The sequence below is a fragment of the Triturus cristatus genome, chromosome 1_1 (genome assembly GCF_964204655.1).
Source record: "Triturus cristatus chromosome 1_1, aTriCri1.1, whole genome shotgun sequence".
Lineage (NCBI taxonomy): Eukaryota > Metazoa > Chordata > Amphibia > Caudata > Salamandridae > Triturus > Triturus cristatus.
The window spans coordinates 292921642-292945310 of record NC_140579.1 but is presented as its reverse complement, the minus strand read 5'-3'; positions in this window follow the sequence as shown (position 1 = coordinate 292945310).

Sequence of the window (23669 nt, the reverse complement as noted above, 5' to 3'; positions counted from 1 at the left end):
CGGTGCACTCCCTTATGCCCCGGCGAAGGTCTGCAAGATCTTCATGGTCTGCTGCATGCTGCACAACATGGCAGTTGAAAGAGCTGTGCCACTCATCCTGAATCAACATGACGAGGACCATCCACCCGTGGAGGACGAAGGGCTTGGCAATGGGGCTAGTGATGTGGAGGATGTGGAGCCGCAAGAGGACATCCGGACTCGGCTCATACGCGACTTCTTTGCTTAGTGGTGAGTACCAGGGTCTGAGTGTGCACGCATTGGTCCCCGTGTGGCATGCGTTGTGATGTGTGTCTCCACCTGCATGTATGGCACGTGGGTCAGAGGTGTGTGTGGGTGTGTCACTGGAGTGATGGTGGCAGTGATGGTAGTATTTCCCCAGTCATAATTGTGACCTAGCATGTTGTCATCCATACATGTGTCGAGTAACTGCACATGCAAGTGGCTGTGCTTTTTGTGGCTGACTTCTTGTGTGTTTCTCTTCCCCAGGTACCTGCGCATGCCGTTTGCTGGTTGCATTGTTGTGGCACTGCTATTCCTCATGGACATGACATCGTGGGCTGACTCAGCGTTACAGGCACGGACACGTTTGGAAGTCTCCATGGGGTAAGGGATGCATCTGGGGTGTATTGGGTGTGGCAGTTGTTCATGATGTGTGCACACTGCCCCGGTCGGGGTTTGGTTCCTCTGCAGACATGTGGCATCCCCATGGGACACGACATGCAGCTGGGTACACCTGAATAGATGGGCTGCCTGGTTGTCAGTCATCAGTGATGGGATAGTGGATTGTGATGATGGCATCAATGTGTGTGACACTGCCCTCGGACACATACGGTTAACATTGTCTTGACATGGCGTGGGACTTCCACATCAGCGGATGTATGGTGTATGGCAGGCTCTCCGTGAGCAGCTGTGGGTGTTTAGCTGTTAGCCGACGCTTGTGTGCCAGTTCCATGGCTATCACGCATTTGTGCTGCAGAAGGGGGGTGCCAGTGTTGGAGCCACATGTTACTCCACATGATGTGTTCATGTGTACTTCAAGTTGCCTCTGCAATCCCAAACACATGACTAATAAAGGTGCCCCTATGCCTCCAAGGTGCCTCTTCTCAGTCAGTGCTGGTGTGTTGGCACGGTGCATCCTGCATGTCTGGCATGGTATTCCCTGATTGTGGCTATGTGTCAATGTGTCGAGTGGCAAGATGCAAGCTGTGTGTGTGTGCTGAGACTGTGTATTGGGCATGATGTCCATGACTGTGTGGGTATTGTGACATGTGCCATCCCCATGCATCCAACGTTGTCCATGACCCCATTCTCTGCATCCACCGGACTCAAGCTTGCAGGACATGGTTCTGCCACCTGTCTACACATACCTGGGTGCCCCCCAGGACACGGGCCAGGATCCCTGACCTCTGCGCATGACTGTTGCTGTACTCAATGTGTCTGTCAGCACGGTTGTTCGGCCACCCCCTCAGCTGGTTCTGACCATCACGGGTGTGTATGGTGCTCCATGTCTGTCTTGCCTAATAAACTGTGACCCATGTGTCCTGTGCCAGACTCAGGCCCCAGGGTGTGGATGGTTGAAGTGAACAGATGACTCAGGCATGTTTAGACTGTACAAGACACATGTTAGGTAATAATGCTACCAGCAGGCATCTACTCTTAATAGTGTGATTTATTATTGGGGGGGGGGACAAAGTGAGGGGCTTTCCGGGATTAGGGAATCCAAAGTTCAGTAGGGGAGTTGGTGTCCTTGCCATTGGAAATCCTCAGAGTCCATGCCACAGTCTTTGTCAACATTGGTCAGCCAGTGACCAGCAGGGCCATGTGGCAGAGAATGTCTCTTGATGCTGTGATGCTGTTGCTCCAGTGGGCCAGGTGCCAGGCCAGGTGTCCTGGGAGATGGTGATGTAGCAGCCACCCTCACGGTCCTTTCCGTGGACGACCCGGCTTCCTGCGGGGAACCTCAGCAGCAGGCCGTGACGACGTCTGGGATGCTCCGTCTGATGTTTCCTCCTCCTCCTCATGATCCCTCCCTGTGGGTGGTGATGTTCTCCGCCTTCTGGCACAGGGAGGGTCGGCCATGGTGTCGGCCATCCGACGGAGTTCAGCGTGAATCCCCTGGGACGCCGTCACTTGCTCAGCCTGTCTGTCCTCCATCCTCCGTTGGTGTACCTGTAGACAGGCTATTAGCTCCGCATGTTGCTGGGCCTGCTGGACCTTGATCCCCTCGAGGACGGACACAACCTGGGCCATGCCCGTGGTGTCCTGCCGGTATGAGTCCAGGATGTTACGGACATGGGAAAATACCGGATCCCCAGCCAACTGGTCAGGCTCGCGCCTCCGCCGTCCTCCACTCCCACCACCCCTGCCCACTTGCGTCTGGCCTGCACTTGTGGGAACATCGGGTCTCCGGGACCCCTGAGGGGTGGCATTGGCGTTGTCGCCTGCCTCCTCCTGGGTGCCCGGGACACCGTGTCCCTCCTGGCGAGCCTGGCTGCATTGTGGTGTTGGGGCAGGGATCCTGGGTGTCTCCTGGGATGTGGCAGGAGTGGGGGTGGTGGTTGGCACGGTTGTACCTGACGCAGGTGCTGCAGGTGGTTGGACACCAGAGGGGCCAGGTCGGTCGGGGTCGTCCGCAGAGTGGTGAGAGTGGTCGCTGCCGGTGGGATCGGTCTCCTGCAGATCCGGGTCCTGTGAGTGTTCCCCCCCAGTGTTGGGGGGTGCAGCACGACGTTGACCTGTGTGTGAGAGAGAAAATGTTAATTTTGATCCATGCAACATCCATGTTTCATCCGTTACAAAGTTGGCACATTTCCTCTTGGAATTAGGATCTGTCTTGCATTCCACTCACAGTGCACTTGTGCATGGGTGTGTCCCTTGGCCACCAATTTGGCCCCTTTAACTATGTGTGGCACAGTCTTACTTGCTGCGTCAAGTGTGACTGCAGTCAGCAGTGGAGTGTGCATGTGTGGCGAGCCATGCATTTGCGCCTTCCTTGTAGCACTGTACATGTGCACATGGAGTGGATCCACACACTTATATGATGCAGGTGGCTGTCCTTGTGCTCGTGTACAGGTTGTGACATGGCCCTGCGTTTTGCCATGATGAAGAGGGGGGGTTCTGGCACTGGCCACCCTTGTCTACATGCACGCAGTCCACCTGCTGACGAGCAGACATTCCCACACACCAAAGGACTGATTTGCTCTCCCTGTGTCTCCCTCCTTCTCTGTCCCCCTCTCCCTCCCTCTCTGTCCCCCTCTCCCTCCCTCTGTGTGTCAGCCTCCTCCCTCTGTCCATCTTCCTGTGTCTCCCTCCCTCTCTGTCCCCCTCTCCCTCCCTCTCTGTCCCCCTCTCCCTCCCTCTGTGTGTCAGCCTCCTCCCTCTGTCCATCTTCCTGTGTCTCCCTCCCTCTCTGTCCCCCTCTCCCTCCCTCTCTGTCCCCCTCTCCCTCCCTCTGTGTGTCAGCCTCCTCCCTCTGTCCATCTTCCTGTGTCTTCCTCCCTCTCTGTCCCCCTCTCCCTCCCTCTCTGTCCCCCTCTCCCTCCCTCTGTGTGTCAGCCTCCTCCCTCTGTCCGTCTCCCTCCCTCTCAGTCCCCCTCTCCCTCCCTCTGTGTCCCCCTCTCCCTCCCTCCGTGTGTCACCCTCTGTCACCTTGGCCCAGCTTCCTGGGCACACACTGTTAGCAGATCTTTGAGTGGCCCTTGGCCTGTTGATGTGAGTTTGTTTCTGATCTCCAGGCACCCATTTTGTCTGCTGTGTGTCTGTGCGCTGCTGCTGTGGTGGTGTGTGCTGCCACTCTTTCACAATGTTGGCTGTTCATTAGCTGCTGTCATGTGCAAAACAGTGCCTTCACCCCCATGTGTTGATGCAAGGCGTCCGCCATTTGCTGGCAAGTCATTCCTGTGTTGGGACACAGTGTTTGTCTGGCTGTGACCTAGGCCATATGGGCAGAGGGCATTGTTGTCTGCTTTGGAGTCGCACTATGTGATTCTTGGTGCCCAGCCTCCCGCCATCCGGGTTACCGTGTCATGTGTTGTTGTCTTCTGTGGCCTGTGACTTGACATTGTCCAGCTGGGTGCATGGGGCATGGTGGCAGCAGTGGCATGTGCCTGCTCATGGAGTGTGGTTGAGTCATGCGATGGCTTGTGGTGGTTGCGTGCCTGTTATTAATTTTGGTTGTGGTTGCAGTTCCCCCCATGTGAGGTGCGTTGTTTGTGTACTCACCCGGGTCTCGGAGTCCTTCTACTCCTTCAACTGCCTCCACCGGCAGTATGGCCATCACCCTCTCCTCCCAGGGATGGTACTGTACGGCTCTGCGGGAGGGCCCTCCTCCGGTGGCGTTGGCCTGGTCGTGTTCCTCCTGCCTCTTGGCTCTGACCCTCCTCCGCAGATCGTACCACCTGTTCTGGCAATCCTGCTTGGTCCTCGTGGTGTCCGCAACAGCATTCACAGCATCGACGATGGTCTGCCACATGGCTGTTTTGGCTGCCTGGCTGGTGCTTCTGACCAATGTTCCAAAGATCTGTGGCTCGACTCTGAGGATTTGATCAACAAGGACCTCCAACTCTCGGTGACTGAACTTTGGATTCTTGGTAGTGGGCATGGTGAGGGATGTGGGTGGGGATGGTGTGGGTGTGGGGGGTGTGTGGATGTTGGGGGGGGTGTGGATGGTTGTGTGTGTGTGTGAATGTGATGAGAGGGTGTTTGTGAGGGTGGTCGTGTGAAGGTGTGCAAGTGTAAGATGTGGTGTAGCTTGTAGTCTGGTTCTGTGGTGTCTGGCAGCAGTGAGTCTGTTGCAAAGGCTCATGGTTTGTGTGTGTGGGCCCTTTTCATTGGTCCATGGGTGGGTGTGGCAGTGTTTGAATTTTGGGTGGGTGTGTTATAAGGAGTGGTGGTGTATTGGGCCTCTGTTTGTTTTTGACAGTTGCAGGTCAGTGATTGTGCTATTTTAGTGGTTGTTGGCCATGTTTAGTGGCTGTGTGCCTTTCGAATGGTGTATTCTTGTGTTGTTTTGTTTTGTCCTTGTTGTGTACGTGCGTTTTGAGCGTGTGTACGGTGTGTACATGGGCCATTTGGTTGTACGATTATGTCCTTGTGTGTGGCTTTGTACGACTCGTACATGCGGTTGTGATGTTGGGGCATGGGGTGCGCTCCGTACTTAGGAGGTTGTGTTGGGGGTGCGCCAGGAACGTACTGGGGTGTAGGTACACGGGGGGTATGACACGTACTGGGGTGGGGGTGGGGCTCGAACGTACTGGGGTGTACATAGACGGTGGTACGACACGTACTGGGGTGGGGGTACGACTGGAACGTACTGGGGTGTACATGGACGGTGGTACGACACGTACAGGGGTGGGGGGGTGTACATTGACGGTGGTACGACACGTACTGGGGTGGGGGGGTGTACATTGACGGTGGTACGACACGTACTGGGGTGGGGGTACGACTGGAACGTACTGGGGTGGGGGTACGACTGGAACGTACTGGGGTGTACATGGACGGTGGTACGACACGTACAGGGGTGGGGGGTGTACATTGACGGTGGTACGACACGTACTGGGGTGGGGGGGTGTACATTGACGGTGGTACGACACGTACTGGGGTGGGGGTACGACTCGAACGTACTGGGGTGTAGGTTCACGGTGGTACGACACGTCCAGGGGTGGGGGTACGACTGGAACGTACTGGGGTGTAGGTACACGGGGGTATGACACGTACTGGGGTGGGGGTGTGGCTCGAACGTACTGGGGTGTAGGTACACGGGGGTACGACACGTACTGGGGTGGGGGTACGACTGGAACGTACTGGGGTGTAGGTACACGGGGGGTATGACACGTACTGGGGTGGGGGTACGACTGGAACGTACTGCGGTGTAGGTACACGGGGGGTATGACACGTACTGGGGTGGGGCTCGAACGTACTGGGGTGTAGGTTCACGGTGGTACGACACGTACTGGGGTGGGGGTACGACTGGAACGTACTGGGGTGTGGGTAGACAGGGCTATGACACGTACTGGGGTGGGGGTGTGGCTCGAACGTACTGGGGTGTAGGTACACGGGGGTACGACACGTACTGGGGTGGGGGTACGACTGGAACGTACTGGGGTGTAGGTAGACGGGGCTATGACACGTACTGGGGTGGGGGTTCGACTGGAACATACTGGGGTGTACATAGACGGTGGTACGACACGTACAGGGGTGGGGGGGTGTACATTGACGGTGGTACGACACGTACTGGGGTGGGGGTACGACTGGAACGTACTGGGGTGTGGGTAGACGGGGCTATGACACGTACTGGGGTGGGGGTGGGGCTCGAACGTACTGGGGTGTAGGTACACGGGGGGTGCGACACGTACTGGGGTGGGGGTACGACTGGAACGTACTGGGGTGTGGGTAGACGGGGCTATGACACGTACTGGGGTGGGGGTGTGGCTCGAACGTACTGGGGTGTAGGTACACGGGGGTACGACACGTACTGGGGTGGGGGTACGACTGGAACGTACTGGGGTGTAGGTAGACGGGGCTATGACACGTACTGGGGTGGGGGTTCGACTGGAACGTACTGGGGTGTACCTAGACAGGTGGGGGTATACATATACGGGGGGTACGTGTCGGACGTACGGGGGCTGGGGGGAGTGTTGGGCGCGTATGCGGGCACATGTCTCCATGGTTGCTGTAGGAGTTCGGTGCGGACGGTGTTTTTTCCATACGGTTGTAACCTCGGACGCACGGGATGGATCGTGATTCCTCGGTCGGACTTGGATTTTCACGTTTGTAAGGTAAATCGTCCGAGGACGTGTCGGACACATTTTCCGACCCGAGGACGTGTGGGGAATGATTCCCAGTGCGGTTCGTATGGACTTTTTACCATGCGAATCGTGATTGCCAGTTCGTACGGCACTTGTACGATTCGTACGGTAAAAAGACCCGATACGAGTCGCACGGGGGAATTTTTTACCGGATCGTGATCGGCACCTAAATGTTTGGTAAAGGTTAATTGGAGTTTTGTACATGTAGGAACTACCTCTCCCATTACAAGATTGAAAGGAAAATCTACCCTGTTGATTTGAAATGTGTTACCATTTGCCTCTCATTTTTCAGATAGTGATTTCTGCTGAGTACTAACCAACACATTTGAACAAAACAAGCTGGCCCTTTCCTGAAAGTGCAAATTTTGCAGAACAACAGCAACACAAATAAAATCTCTGACAACAATTCCTCTATCCACACAGACTCATGCTGTGATTCTAGGCAGAAAACGATATTTCCTTTGGCAATTTGAAAGCACATTTAGTACTGTGGATGGAGCAAGTGATAATTACTGAGACAGCCTCACACATTTCCCTTATATTTTAGAGAAGCAAAAAAGAGCACATGTCCTAATAGCTACTTGAGACCATCAGCATGTGTTACAGGGTGAGTGATTAGAGTAGAGCAAAGGAAAAGAGCCTTAGTGACATTCAATCTGTTTGCGTTACACACTGCTATCTGAAACACAACACACAGCTGAGTATTATGCATGGGAGTGTAGGAGAAGCTGCTGCATGTGTACAAAGAGTGTGTTTCTGGAGACTGTGTATTGTCAGTTGCAAGAGAGATCTGCATGGAGACTTTTTCAACTGCATGAAGACTGCAGATATGTGTGTAAGAGTACATGTTTGGTAAAGGTTAATTGGAGTTTTGAACATGTAGGAACTACCTCACCCATTGCAGGAGTGGAAGGACAATCTACCCTGTGGTTTTCAAACGTGTTAGCATTTACCTCTCATTTGTGAGATAGTGATTTCTGCTGAGTGCTAACCATCACAGTTGAAGAAAACAAGCTGCCCTTTTCCTGCGAGTGCAAGTTTTACAGAACAACAGGAACACAAATTAAATCTCTGACAACAATTCCTGTGTGCACACTGTCTCATGGTGTGATTCTAGGCACAAAACAGTATTCCTGGGTGATACCAGGCCCTTTCCTGAAAGTGCAAGTTTTACAGAACAACAGAAACATAAATTAAATCTCTGACAACAATTCCTGTGTGCATGTTGTCTCATGGTGTGATTCTAGACAGAAAACAGTATTCCTGGGTCATACCAGTACACCTTAACTTATGGTGAAGACATACTCCATAATATCTTTCAAGTTCAAGGCACTTAAATATATTCCTTAACATAAAATGTAAAACACAACTTTTAAATTGGTAGGAAAAAGTACCATGCTATTTTCAAATGTGTTTGTATTTGCCTCTCATTTTTCAGATAGTGATTTCTGCTGAGTGCTAAGCAACACAGTTGAAAAAAATAAACTGCCCTTTCTTAAAAGTGAAAGTTTTACAAAACAACAGCAACACAAATTAAATCTCTGACAACAATTCCTGTGTGCACACAGACTCATGGTGTGATTCTAGGCACAAAGCGATATTTTCTTTGGCAATTTGAAAGCACATTTAGTACTGTGGTGGAGTAAGTGATAATTACTGTGACAGCCTGACACTTTTTTCTTATATTTTAGACAAGCAGAAAAGAGCACATGTCCTAACAGCTCCTTGACACCATGACCATGTATTACAAAAAACAAGCTGCCCCTTTCCTGCGAGTGCAAGGGTAATAGAGCAAGACCAACACAAATTAAATCTCTGATAACAATTCCTGTGTGCATGTTGTCTCATGGTGTGATTCTAGACAGAAAACAGTATTCCTGGGTCATACCAGTACACCTTAACTTATGGTGAAGACATACTCCATAATATCTTTCAAGTTCAAGGCACTTAAATATCTTCCTTAACATAAAATGTAAAACACAACTTTTAAATTGGTAGGAAAACGTACCATGCTATTTTCAAATGTGTTTGCATTTGCCTCTCATTTTTCAGATAGTGATTTCTGCTGAGTGCTAAGCAACACAGTTGAAAAAAAGAAACTGCCATTTCTTAAAAGTGCAAGTTTTACAAAACAACAGCAACACAAATTAAATCTCTGACAACAACTCCTGTGTGCACACAGACTCATGGTGTGATTCTAGGCACAAAGCGATATTTTCTTTGGCAATTTGAAAGCACATTTAGTACTGTGGTGGAGTAAGTGATAATTACTGTGACAGCCTGACACTTTTTTCTTATATTTTAGACAAGCAGAAAAGAGCACATGTCCTAACAGCTCCTTGACACCATGACCATGTATTACAAAAAACAAGCTGCCCCTTTCCTGCGAGTGCAAGGGTAATAGAGCAAGACCAACACAAATTAAATCTCTGATAACAATTCCTGTGTGCACACTGTGTCATGGTGTGATTCTAGGCAGAAAACAGTATTCCTGGGTGATACCAGTACACCTTAACTTATAGTGAAGACATACTCCATAATATCTAACATTTTCAAGGCACTTAAATATCTTCCTTAACATAAAATGTAAAACACCACTTTTAAAGTGGTAGGAAAATGTACCATGCTATTTTCAAATGTGTTTGCATTTGCCTCTTTTTTGTGAGTAACTAATTTCTGCTGAATGCTAACCATCACACTTTAAGCAAACAAACTGCCCCTTTTCTGCGAGTGCAAGGCTAACAGAACCAGAGCAACACAAATTAAATCTCTGACAACAAATCCTGTGTGCACACAGACTCATGATGTGATTCTAGGCACAAAACAGTATTCCTCAGTGATACCAGTACACCTTAACTTACAGTGAAGACATACTCCATAATATCTTACAAGTTCAAGACAGTTAAATTTCTCCTAAATCACAAAATGTAAAACACAACTTTAAAACAAGAATGACAATTCTATTATTTATATCAAAATACACCACATACTTCCCCTCTCAAACTCATAACTCACCTTTAAAATTAATTAGTTGAGAAAGAAATGTGGCACTCAAACAGCAGATTATCAGAGCCAGAATCTCAGAGCTGTACACCTCTCTCCTCTCTCCACAACCAGTAAATGGCAATTTTTCCCTCTCTTTTTTCCCACATATAAATGTTAATGTAAAATCACAGTCCTTCCCACATTTTTTCAAATGGAATCACACATTTCTATTGGTTGCAACTTTCAACCCCTTTCCAAATCATCCCTTCCCCCAACATGACTTCTGCCTGCTACCATAGCAACAGGTCATGGAACACTGGTGTGAGCAGAGAGGTCAGAAGTTCAGCACACAATGTTTCTAATCCTTAGAGCAAGACTGCTTGACTTTTCAAACCTAACAGCAAATCCAAAGTAATGTTCAGTAGGAACACATTTTTCTGTACCAATCCAAAACATGCTTTTAAAAATGTAAACATACAGCCTAGTTTTAACTGTAAAATGGTTTGAATCAGTCAATGAGTTCTTTTTATTTAAAAAAAAGTATGCATGCCTCCATTTTTCAACTGTCTTTCTTTTCATATTGCCATTCTACTGAAAGACACCTCCTGAGTGCATCCTGTTCTCCTGGGAAGATGTTCACAGTGTGGATTGTAGGTCATAGCTATGTCTTCTGGAGTGAAAAGTATGCAGAAAAAAGAGGTATTTTCAAAGACCTTGCTTTGCCAAATGTAGACATTAAATGGATTGGTCAGAGAGGGTTAAAGTGGCACCAATTAATGCCTTTGGTGAAAACCTTTCTACATCTCCCACAGCCTAACCTTATTATTGTGCACTGTGGTGGTAATGACCTAGGCACTTTAACTGGGGTAGGTCTGGAAATGCTTATTAAGGACACCTTTCTGCAATTGATGTCACTTTTTCCACAAACTGCCTTTGTATATTCTAATATATGCCAAAGGCAAAAGTGGAACTGGTCCAACCAATTTTGTCCACAAATTGACAAAGCAAGAAAGCACGTCAATAAGTCTGTTTCTGCTTTCCTCAGAGACTATGGTATGGGTTCTATATACCACAACAACTTGCGTTACAACATGCAAGACATTTATAGAGGAGACGGTGTACATTTCAATGATGAAGGGAACAGAGTCTTCCTCTTGAACTTTAGACTCTGCATCGGTACTTACTTGTAGGTACCGAAAAACACTCAATAAACACAAGGGCTCTTTTTAGAGCCACCTAATATCTAAACACTTAAACGTGATTTTTATTTCTATTTTTTTTATTTATTTTTTTCGGGTGCGCGCAGAGTGCGCGCACCTCGCGATGTTTTTAAAAAAAATGTAAATCTTTTTTTTTCCCCTTCGTGCTCCTACTGTGACCCCCTGACAATGGCTAGGGGGTCAAGAACTCCCTACCCTGCCCCCTATTCACGGTCTCCACCTTTCCTTTTCAGTGCGACAGACAAAATGGCGGCCGACACTTCCTGATTTCGACCGATTCGAATGTTTACTGACATCTAACAACCAATCAGAATTACGCTCGCGCACGGCAGGGTGCGCGCACAGGGCTTGCACAGTGCGCGCACCCTGCGCACGTATAGATATTGATATGCTTTTAAATGCTATTTTCTCAGGAAATACTGAACAGATTTACACCAGACCTGTGAAAGGCACTTCCTTGACCTTATGGCTACCTCTCTGCCAAATTTCAAGTAATTCTGTTCAGCCGTTCTGGCTGTAGCTGTGTCTAAAGGTCCTATGGAAAAATGCATGGGGAAAACGCGTTTTGGGACCCCCCTTTTTTCTCGGCCCCCACTTGACGAATCACCCCGAGACTTTCAGGGTAGGAGCTGAACGGAGCGCCCCATTAGTTTTGAAAATTTCGCGAGGATTCGTCAACCGGTTTCCTATGGAAACACGATCCTAACTAGAACTATCTACTGGCGACCGCCAGTAGATAATATATATATATATATATATATATTCACAGAAAAAACCATAGGTTTCAGGCACGTTATAGTTAGGAATTAGCATTTAAAAAACCTCAGAAATTCACTGAAAAAACCATAGGTTTCAGGGGTGTTATAGTTAGCTGGACTTTTCACTTGTACAAAACCATTGAAATTCCCCCGTTATAGTTAGTTCAGCTAACTATAACTCTCGCGCCCGCAATGCACTGCTGATGACATCACATATTACATCACTCATGACATGGTCAGTGACATCACTCATGACATCACTGATGACATCTCAAATGACATCACTGATGACATCATCCAGTGAATGTGTGTTTTTCTGAAAATTAAATATGTTTTATATATGTATATCTCAAGGTCGATGGAAGAATAAATGGGTATATAAGTGTCTAAATGGATGATTTGTTTTTGAAAAATTGATTGTGTAACTGACTGATTAAGTGTATCATAGTGAATACATGTCTTAGTGAGTAATGTTTAAATATGTAAATATCTGTATCAGTCTCTCACTTTGTGTATAAGTGGCTGCATGGGTTGGTGAGTAGCTACATGGGTGTCTATATAGGTTATTAGTTGGTTTTTTGAGTATCAGTCTGAGTGTTTGCATGGTTCGGTGGGGGGTATTACGTAGTGCATAGGTGCATGAATGAGTGACTCACTCTTTGTATGTGTTGAAGACAGCATGTGTGCAGGACTGTATGGGTGGATGAGTGTGTGTATGGGTGTGTTAGTGAGTGAATGACTGTCTCAATAGTGTCTTTATGAGTAACTACATATGTTTTAAACTAGTATATGTGACTATTGGTGTATATAAGTGAGTATATGTGAGAGTGAGAGATTGAAAGAGTTCCTGTATGAATAAGTATGTGTTTCTATAAGTGATAGTTTAAAAGACTAAGTATGTGTAAGTTTCCGTAGAAGTAAGTGTGGTGGTGTGTGTATAACTGTATATGCAAATAAATGTATGTTTGATTCTTTATGAGCATGAGTGACTATGTGTGTGAGTAACTCTATGGATGAGTGGCATTGTGTAACAGGATGTATAGGTGTATGAGTACATATGATGAGTGAATACATGTATGAGTGGCTGTATAGGACTGTTGGTGAATGAGTGGATGTGTATGTGGATCTTATAATTACTGAAGAGGTTGTTGTAACTGGTATTGGTATGTCCATTGTTTTCAAAAGTTTAGTCTCTATTTTTGAATGTGTGTATCAAAGGTTATATTAGGGTGAGAGGAGGTCTGCCACTCTATCAAAAGGATGATGTCATCAGTGATGTCATTTGAGATGTCATCAGTGATGTCATGAGTGATGTCACTGACCATGTCATGAGTGATGTAATATGTGACGTCATCAGCAGTGCATTGCGGGCGCGCGAGTTATAGTTAGCTGAACTAACTATAACGGGGGAATTTCAATGGTTTTGTACAAGTGAAAAGTCCAGCTAACTATAACACCCCTGAAACCTATGGTTTTTTCAGTGAATTTCTGAGGTTTTTTAAATGCTAATTCCTAACTATAACGTGCCTGAAACCTATGGTTTTTTCTGTGCATTTCAAAGGTTTTTTAAATGCTAATTTCTAACTATGCCTACAGAGATAGGACATGTGAAGAAAGAAGAAAAAATGCACAGAAAGAAAAAAAAAAGTGCAGAAAGAAGCAACAGAAGTCCTCAAAGACGAAGAAAAGTGCAGGAAGAAGGATAACGTGCAGAAAGAACAAAAAGAAGAGCAGAAAGAAGCCTTGTTGCAAAATCCTGAACCCTCTACTTTTTCAGACGGATACAGGTGGTAACTGAGTCTGGCTAACCAGTCCTAGAGCCAGTGCTATGTTAAAAGACACTTAGAATACAGTGAAAAGACCTACATACACTAGGGAACATTATGCGTTGGGGTCCCCCTGTGATTAGCATGACCTCCTCTGTAAGCCCCTAGTATATAATAGGGCAGGGGGATTAAAACTACCTCTTAAAACAGGCCACAGGGCGTTTTGCACACGTTAACTCAGGCCCCGTCCCCTCCCTTCACCACTGTGTAAACATGCCCTGTGTCCGTTTTTAGTTGGGAGATTAAGTTCATTTGAATCCTGAGGGACCCTAGGGTCCAACTAGCCCACTAGGTACCTCCAGTAAGTGCCACAGAGCTGCGTTGCAGAGAGGTGTAAAAAGTGGCACGGCCTGGACCACCTCTCTGCAATGCAGCTCAGTGGCACTTACTGGAAGCACTTGGTGGGCTAGTTAGCCCCCAGGGGCCCTCAGTATTGAAGGAAAATTATATCCCCAATTTAAAACGTGCCATAGTGCGTGTTTGCACACGTCACCTCAGGCCCCGTCCCCTCCCTTCACCACTGTGTAAACGCGCCCTGTGGCTGTTCTAAGTTGAGAGATTAAGTCCCCTTGAATCCTAAGGGTCCCTAGGGTCAAACTAGACCACTAGGTACCTCCAGTAAGCGCCACAGAGCTGCGTTGCAGAGAGGTGTAAAAAGGGGCTTGGCCTCAGAACACCTGTCTGCAGCGCAGCTCCCTGGTGCATACTGGAGATGCCTGTTGGGCTAGTTGGCCCTCAGAGACCCTCAGTATTGAAGAGGAATTAATTCCCCAACTTACAACTCGCCAGGGGGCGCGTTTGCAGAGTGCTGCAAGGAGGGGGCGTGGCCTCCGGCACAATGCCAGTCTTTTATTTATTTAAATTTTTTAAGAAGGGGGCTGTGTGGTTCCCCTTCTTATTCTCATTTATTGGCCCTGATGACCCCATCCCCCAGGGCCTGTCTCCTAATTATATTTTTTTGACCCCAATCCCCAGGGCCGGCCACTGTTTTTTATTATTTTAAAAAAATATATATTTATAGACACACCTAGGACATGCTGGACAAACCGTACGTACCTATCACCATGACGATTTGCGTGATATTCATTAAAAGGCGACTATGCATACAATGAATCCACGTGGAATGTATTTACACCACTAGTGAAGCTCTGACATGTCTGATGCCCTTCCGTGCCTAATCCCGGTAGACACCCTTGTCGTTTATTTATACAAACATGGGTAGCTATTGACGGGCACATTTAATACACATGCACACCAAGTCATTCAAAGGGGATTCGACAAAAATTCGACCAAAACTATGCAAGAAACCCCCCTCACGGTTAATAAAACACACATCCACTGCCGGATGTGTAATACTTTTTATTTTACTCTCTGGAAAGGGGACGAACATCACTTGAGAGTCACAGTGCGCTCCTGGCAGAGCCCAATGCTGTGTTACACCCACCATTGCCTGCTGAGTGCCACACACCTCTGTGTTGTATTCCACTAGCTAGTGCATATGCTATGACACTCTCTAGCCCATGTGCACTGTAACACCACCCCGTGAATATGTCATGCCACACTTGTCTTCGCACGGGTTATATTGCCCCATCTAACGTGCCTTCCTCGATGCCTATGTTATAACGCACAGTGCTATGCCATACATATTACAATCTGGGATCCATATCTTTGTCACAGTGCATATGCAACGTTACACTCCCCAGCACATATTTTATATTACAACTTTAGAGACTAGTTAGGTTACACAACACTGCCCTGTGCATATTACACTCTAAGGCTCATATCGCATAGCACGCGCTAGTGCCTGTGCTATCTCGCGCTCTCCAATGAATCTGTCATTGCGCACAATGTATTGCATATTATATTTCACGCCCGGTTCATCTTATATCACACTTTTTGGTGCATAGTTTATACCATACACTATATCTAGTTTTCATTTTCAATCGTGCTCTCAGGACTATGTTCTATATAACACTGTGTTCACCTACCCTTTTCACGGGCATTACATTTTGCCATAGGGGGTGGAGGGTCAGGGGGTGTTTCTGCCAAGTGAGCCCGGAGTCACAGTCACAAACGTCCTCTTCTTCCTGAATAAAAGTGAGATTATGCTGCATACTTGTTCATATTTTAAGTAGTTCGCACAGACACACGTTTTAAAAACAATAAAGTTCCTAATACCCGCCTTCTCTGAACAGTTAGTTTGCCGCCCCATCCCCCTCCTCCCTATCCTCTGTTGTGTGAATCCATGGACTAGCCTCCTCCCTCCTGCCATGCATGGTCTGATGTGCTGCCCCTGCCCTCAATTTAGTATGATGTACCAGTCCACTCCTCCTGCCCTCCATTGCCCAATTCTATGCCCCATCATTGACCTCCTGCTTAAACTCTGTGCTTAGCTTGCTGCCCCTATTCTCCTTCCCCCTGCCCTCTGATGTCTTTGTGTATGCCCCTGCTCCATCCTTTTTGCCCACCATGTTCCATGGACCTGCCACTCCTATCTACTCTGAGTGTTCTGTTGAGCTGCCACTCCCCTCCCACCTGCCTAGCATTGTCAGATGACTGTAACCTGTCCCTGCCACCTCCACCCTGCCTGTCCACATGCCATGCCCCTATCCTCTTCCTCCTGTCCTACTGCCCATTGTACTGCCACACCCTTCTGCCCTCCCTGGTCTGTTGAGCTGCAACTGCTCCTCCTGCCTGCCCCGTGCAGTCTGTTGTGAGGCCCCTTCCCCTGAACTTTCTTGTCTGTGCACAGGTCCTGACCCTCCCTTCTATCCTCCATCGTCCTTTGTGCATGCCCCTGCACCCTCCTTCTTGCCCATCATAGCCATTGTGCTACCACTAACCCTCCCACTTGCCATGCATGGTCTTCTGTGCTGCCATGGCCCCTCCCACCTTCCCTGTGTGGTCAGTTAGCTGCCCCTGAACCCCTCCCACCTTCCCTCCATGGTCTGTGTGTATGCCATCACAGTCTCACTGTTGCTCTTCATGGTGTGTCTTGCTTCTAGTGCCCATCCTGCCTGACCTCCATGGCTATCTTGCTGCTCCTGCCCTGCCCCCTTGCCCCCAGCCCTCTGTTTACATGTGCAGACCCCTACTCCCTCCCTCCTGGCTTGTCTGTTCCATTGTAATGCCCCTGATCTATCCCTCCTGCCCTTTATGGTCTGTCATGCTGCAGCTTTCCCTCCTGTCAGTCCATTATGGTCCTGCCTCTTGCCCCTCTGTTCTCTGTTGTCCATGTGCATGGTCCTGTCCCCTCCCTCTCGCTTTCTATGGATTGTTGTGCTGCACTCCCGTCCCGCATGCCCTGTGTGGTGTATTGTGCTGCTGCAAACCCTGATGCCTGCCCTGCAGGGTCAGTTTGATGCACCTCTCCATGTCCCTCCTGTCCTCTGTTATCCAAGTCCATGTCCCTACCCCATTTCCTTCCATGATCCAATGTACCATACTTGCGAACATTTTGAACTTGGTAAGAGGGAGATTTTGAAAAAAAACTGGGGTATTGATTTTCCCCTTTGAGTTACATTGAAAAACAGGAGATTGTAGACAGGAGACAGATGAAATAAAGCCCATTTGAGCTTAAAAACATTGGACGTTTCCTGGCTGAATCGGGTCTGTTGGCATGTATGGTTGTACTACCATTGCCTCTTCCTTCTGCCCACAATGGTCTATTACATTGCCACAGCCTCTCTTGCAAGTCCTGTATTGTTGGTTTGTTGCCCCTGCCCCCCTTTCAACTGCCCTCCATAGTCTGTTGTGCTGCCACAGCCCTTCCTGCCTGCTCAGTGTGGTTAAATTGTTGCCTTTGCACCCTCCTACCTGCCTTCAATTTTCAGAGTCCGTGCCCCTGGCCTCTGCCTCTCAACAGTATCCTAATGAACAACTAGATTGCTAACATTCTATATTTATTACAAAAGTGTGGAACGCCTGACGTCATCTTGATGTAATCAAAACTGTAATACCTAGAGCATTTCCTTTAGAAATTACATATATGAGAGGGTCTTGTTGGCATCAAAATTATGGTTAGTGCTCTAAAAGACTAAAATAAGGACATATTTTCTGAGTTTTCAAAGAGCGAGAAAGCACTTTTAAATTATTTGTCACCTTTATGTTTTTTTATCCAGTTGACCACTTGATTAAATGTTGCACTTAGGGGAGAGGATGTGGTGTTACTTCCAGAACTGCAGACTTTGCAACTGGGGAACCAGGTTGGAGTTTCTGCTTCAGCTCGACATTCTGTGATTCTGGTCAAATCACTTAGTCTCCCCATGTCTACAACCAAAATGAATTTGTTCTTGTGTGATGTAACCAATGCTCATGTAAAGCACTCCAATACCTGACAAGTCTGCACTATATAACACTGCAAAAACAAAAAATAATAAGTGTTTTGCACACTTCTGTCATTGGGCTATGTTTGGGCTACATCTGGGTGATTTTGGGCTACATTTGGGCTCTTTTGTCTCTGGTGGCCATCTTGGGAGATTTATTTGTTATGAAGTTTCCTAATTTCCTCATGTACTGCAGTCTCCTCAGTAGGAAATGCTTTCAGTTTTTTACTTTGATTCCATCATGAAGGTATTCAGATATGTCACACATTTGCCATAAATTCTGAATGTTAGCACTCTAGTTGCTCATTCGATCACTGTAGTAAAACTACTGTTCACCATGGAAGTCTGCTCCTGGTATTAAAAGTACATGTTTCAGTCTGCATGTCAGAATTTTTTAATGAAATAGAAGAGGATTTGAGAAGTCACTCAAAATGTGCCATCATTTTCTTTCTTCAGCATTAATCATAATTTCTATGGCAAAATGAACCCCCTCATTGTGTTCCTTTTTAAATTAAATGTTTAAAGTGTTACCAGTTTATTCCAATCAAGATGGCTTCAGGTGTGCCATACTTTTGTCATAATGAAGACAGTAAGCGCTCTAGTTGTTTTTAAGAACACTCTGGGACATTCTGTCATTGGGCTATACTTGGGCTACATCTGGGTGATATTTGGGCTACATTTGGGCTCTTTTGTCTCTGGTGGCCATCTTGGCAGACTTATTTGTTATGAAGTTTCCTAATTTCCTCATTTACTGCAGTCTCCTCAGTAGGAAATACTTTCAGTTTTTTACTTTGATTCCAAAGGCATTCAGATGTGTCACACATTTGCCATAAATTCAGAATGTTAGCACTCTTTTTGCTCATTAGATCACTGTAGTAAAGCTACTGCTCACCAGGGAAAACTGCTGCTGGTATTGAAAGTGCATGTTTCAGTCTGCATGTCAGAATTTTTTAATGAAATAGAAGAGGATTTGAGAAGTCACTCAAAATGTGCCATCATTTTCTTTCTTCAGCATTAATCATAATTTCTATGGCAAAATGAACCCCCTCATTGTGTTCCTTTTTAAATTAAATGTTTAAAGTGTTACCAGTTTATTCCAATCAAGATGGCTTCAGGTGTGCCATACTTTTGTCATAATGAAGACAGTAAGCGCTCTAGTTGTTTTTAAGAACACTCTGGGACATTCTGTCATTGGGCTATACTTGGGCTACATCTGGGTGATATTTGGGCTACATTTGGGCTCTTTTGTCTCTGGTGGCCATCTTGGGAGATTTATTTGTTATGAAGTTTCCTAATTTCCTCATTTACTGCAGTCTCCTCAGTGGGAATACTTTCAGTTTTTTATTTTGGTTCCATCAAGAAGGCATTCAGATGTGTCACACATTTGCCATAAATTCTGAATGTTAGCATTCTAGTTGCTCATTAGATCACTGTAGTAAAACTACTGCTCACCAGGGAAGTCTGCTGCTGGTATTCAAAGTGCATGTTTCAGTCTGCATGTCAGAATTATTTTATGAAATAGAAGAGGATTTGAGAAGTCAAAATGTGTCCTAATTTTTCTTTCTGCAGAACTAATCATAATTTCTATGGCAAAATGAACCCCCTCATTTTGTTCCTTTGTAAATTAAATGTTTTAAGAGTTACCACTTTAATCCAAGCAAGATGGCTTCAGGTGTGCCATACGGTTATCATAAGTAGGACTGTTAGCGCTCTAGTTGTTCTTTGGAACACTCTGGGAAGCTGCAGTAGAACACAAAGGAATCAACTGACAGTCTCTGCCCTTGTTGGATGTACATGTTTTACTGAGAATGTCAGACTTCATTCTCACATGACTGAGAAAGATAATGTGAATTTACAGAAAATAAACTCTCAGTTTAGCTTATAGATCACCTTCCAACCCTCTGTGGGAAAAGCATGAGAAAATATTTTTCTCTCAATCATGATATCCCAGCAGAAGGCTTTTTCACATGGTGAAATCACCTTAGAACATACCACAATTCCTAAAATGAGTATGGTACCATCAACAAATGATTTATAATGTAACTAAAGTCTTAAAACCTTCTATTAACTGCAATGCTTTTTAATGAGGTGCTATCATGTATATTGGTCCCAAGATGGCTGCCAACACTTCTTGGATGAAGTGCTGACAGCCAATCAGATCTCAGGATGAGATGTGTGGTTAGGCTCCGCCCACATATATATATGATTTTACTTTTGATTTTCTCAGGAACTACTGAACAGATTGACACCAGACCGGCAAAAGGCACATCCCTGACCTGCGGACTATCTCTCTGCCAAGTTTCAAGTAATTCTGTTCAGCCGTTTGGGCTGTACCTTGGACTAAAGGTCCCCATGGAAAATTGCATGGGGAAAACGCGTTTTGGGACCCCCCTTTTTTCTCAGCCCCCGCTTGACGAATCCCCCCGAGACTTTCAGGGTAGGAGCGGAGCGGAGCGCCCCACCTATTTTGAAACTTTCGCGAGGATTCATCAACCGGCGCCAAAGTTATTCCAAATAGAGTGTTGCGGATTTCCTATGGAAACACGGTCCTAACTATAACTATCTACTGGCGACCGCCAGTAGATAATATATATATATATATATATGTGTTGTGGTCCGCACTCTGATTTAAGGCAGTAGATATTACGGCTGCTTTTGGAGACTTAGTGCGATATATACACACACACACATATATATATATATATTCACTGAAAAAACCATGGGTTTCACACACGTTATAGTTAGGAATTAGCATTTAAAAAACCTTAGAAATTCAGTGAAAGAACCATAGGTTTCACACACGTTATAGTTAGGAATTAGCATTTAAAAAACCTTAGAAATTCAGTGAAAAAACCATAGGTTTCACACATGTTATAGTTAGCTGGACATTTTACTCGTAAAAAACCAATGAAATTGCCCCGTTATAGTTAGTTCAGCTAACTATAACTCGCGCGCCCGCAATGCACTGCTGATGACGTCACATATTACATCACTCATGACATGGTCAGTGACATCACTCATGACATCACTGATGACATCTCAAATGACATCACTGATGACATCACTGATGACATCATCCAGTGAATGTGGGTTTTTCTGAAAATTAAATATGTTTTATATATGTATATCTCAAGGTCGATGGAAGAATAAATGGGTATATAAGTGTCTAAATGGATGATTTGTTTTTGAAAAATTGATTGTTTAACTGACTGATTAAGTGTATCATAGTGAATACATGTTTTAGTGAGTAATGTTTAAATATGTATATATCTGTATCAGTCTCTCACTTTGTGTATAAGTGGCTGCATGGGTTGGTGAGTAGCTACATGGGTGTCTATATAGGTTATTAGTTGGTTTTTTGAGTATCAGTCTGAGTGTCTGCATGGTTCGGTGGGGGGTATTACGTAGTGCATAGGTGCATGAATGTGTGACTCACTGTTTGTATGTGTTGAACAGACCATGTGTGCAGGACTGCATGGGTGGATGAGTGTGTGTATGGGTGTGTTAGTGAGTGAATGACTGTCTCAATAGTGTCTTTATGAGTAACTACATATGTTTAAAACTAGTATATGTGACTATTGGTGTATATATGTGAGTATATGCAAGGGTGAGAGATTGGAAGAGTTCCTGTATGAATAAGTATGTGTTTCTATAAGTGATTGTTTAAAAGACTAAGTATGTGTAAGTTTCCGTAGAAGTAAGTATGGTGGTGTGTGTATAACTGTATATGCAAGTAAATGTATGTTTGATTCTTTATTAGCACGAGTGACTATGTGTGTGAGTAACTCTATGGATGAGTGGCATTGTGTAACAGGATGTATAGGTGTATGAGTACATATGATGAGTGAGTACATGTATGAGTGACTGTATTGGACTGTTGGTGAATGAGCGGATGTGTATGTGGATCTTAGAATTACTGAAGAGGTTGTTGTAACTGTTATTGGTATGTCCATTGTTTTTGAAAATTTTAGTCTCTATTTTTGAATGTGTGTGTCAAAGGTTATATTAGGGTGAGAGGAGGTCTGCCACTCTATCACAAGGATGATGTCATCAGTGATGTCATCAGTGATGTCATTTGAGATGTCATCAGTGATGTCATGAGTGATGTCACTGACCATGTCATGAGTGATGTAATATGTGACGTCATCAGCAGTGCATTGCGGGCGCGCGAGTTATAGTTAGCTGAACTAACTATAACGGGGCAATTTCATTGGTTTTTTACGAGTAAAATGTCCAGCTAACTATAACATGTGTGAAACCTATGGATTTTTCACTGAATTTCTAAGGTTTTTTAAATGCTAATTCCTAACTATAACGTGTGTGAAACCTATGGTTTTTTCACTGAATTTCTAAGGTTTTTTAAATGCTAATTCCTAACTATAACGTGTGTGAAACCCATGGTTTTTTCAGTGAATTTGCAAGGTTTTTTAAATGCTAATTTTTTTTCTTCTATTTTTTCTAACATATTTTTAATTTAATTATCTTACCTTTTATAAAGACTATGATTAAATTTTTAAAATTCTTTAATATGTTTTTTTAAATATATTTTTTAAAATAAACATGTAAAATTTATTTGCAGTACTTTTTTAAAAAAAAAAATATTTTTTTAGTACGCGTACCGTAAGCTCACGGTAAGCGTACGGTTTACGCAACGTCCGTAATCTATCTACGCTGCTTGCGTATAGTTACGCACTTTGCGTAGCCGCGCGTACTGCGCGTGGGACTCGTGCGCGCTTACGCCACACGCGCACGTTACGCGGAAGTGTCGGGTAGTGACTGTTATGCGCATGCGCGCAAGCGCGTGTCTTTTTTACGCGCATGCGTACTTTTTGCCGTAAGCGTACCGTAAGCGTACCGTAAGCGTACGGTAGGTCATGTGATCATGAAACACAACTTTTGATTGGTTGAAACTACTTTCAGTTCTAGAACTCTCCTACACCACACCCATTCCCCTCATTTCTGCTTGTGATCCCTTGGGAGAAGGAGCTGGTTTGTCTTTGGGATACGATGGCAGAACAGCAGAGCTCTTCTGAGAGTGAGGCTAGCACTAGCAGCACTGTCTTGAGGCACAGAGCGAGGAAACAAAAGCCCTCTTATGTATGGGATTATTTTACTTTTCCTGAAGGCCAGCAAAAGGTGAATGCACCCTTAGTTACTTGCAGGCTGTGTAAGCGTGTACTTTCTAGAGGTAATCCTGACAGGAAGTATTCCTTTGGGAATCACACCATGAAGAGACACCTCCAGGATGTACACAGAAGGACACATGGTCATCTTTTTGGAGGTAACTCTTCAGAAAGACGAGCCAGTACATCCACAGCAGCTCAGCCTGGACCATCATCTGCAGGGCTGACTCCTTCTTCTGCAGGTCAGGTGAGCCCTTCATCTGTGGGGGGAGAATCTCCTTTTGCTGGCCCTCTGGAAATGAACCCTCGATTTCGGAAGGTTGATATTCATTGCACATTTTGTAAAGATCTAATTTGCCATAGGGAGACCAGTGTTTCCCTAGTGAACAACAAAATAGATCAGCACATTTGTCGCTTTGAATAATTTTCCCATGCTTCCTTTCCTCTGTCCCTGCATGAACACAACGGTTCTTTTAAGAGCCAACCTTATCTTTCATCTTTTTTTTACATATGTTTTTAAAAACTTTTTTTAATTTTTTTTTTACCGTACGCGTACGGTGCGCGTACTTTTTTTTTTTTTTTTAAAAAACACTAAAAATCATTTATCACATTACATTGTCCTTGAG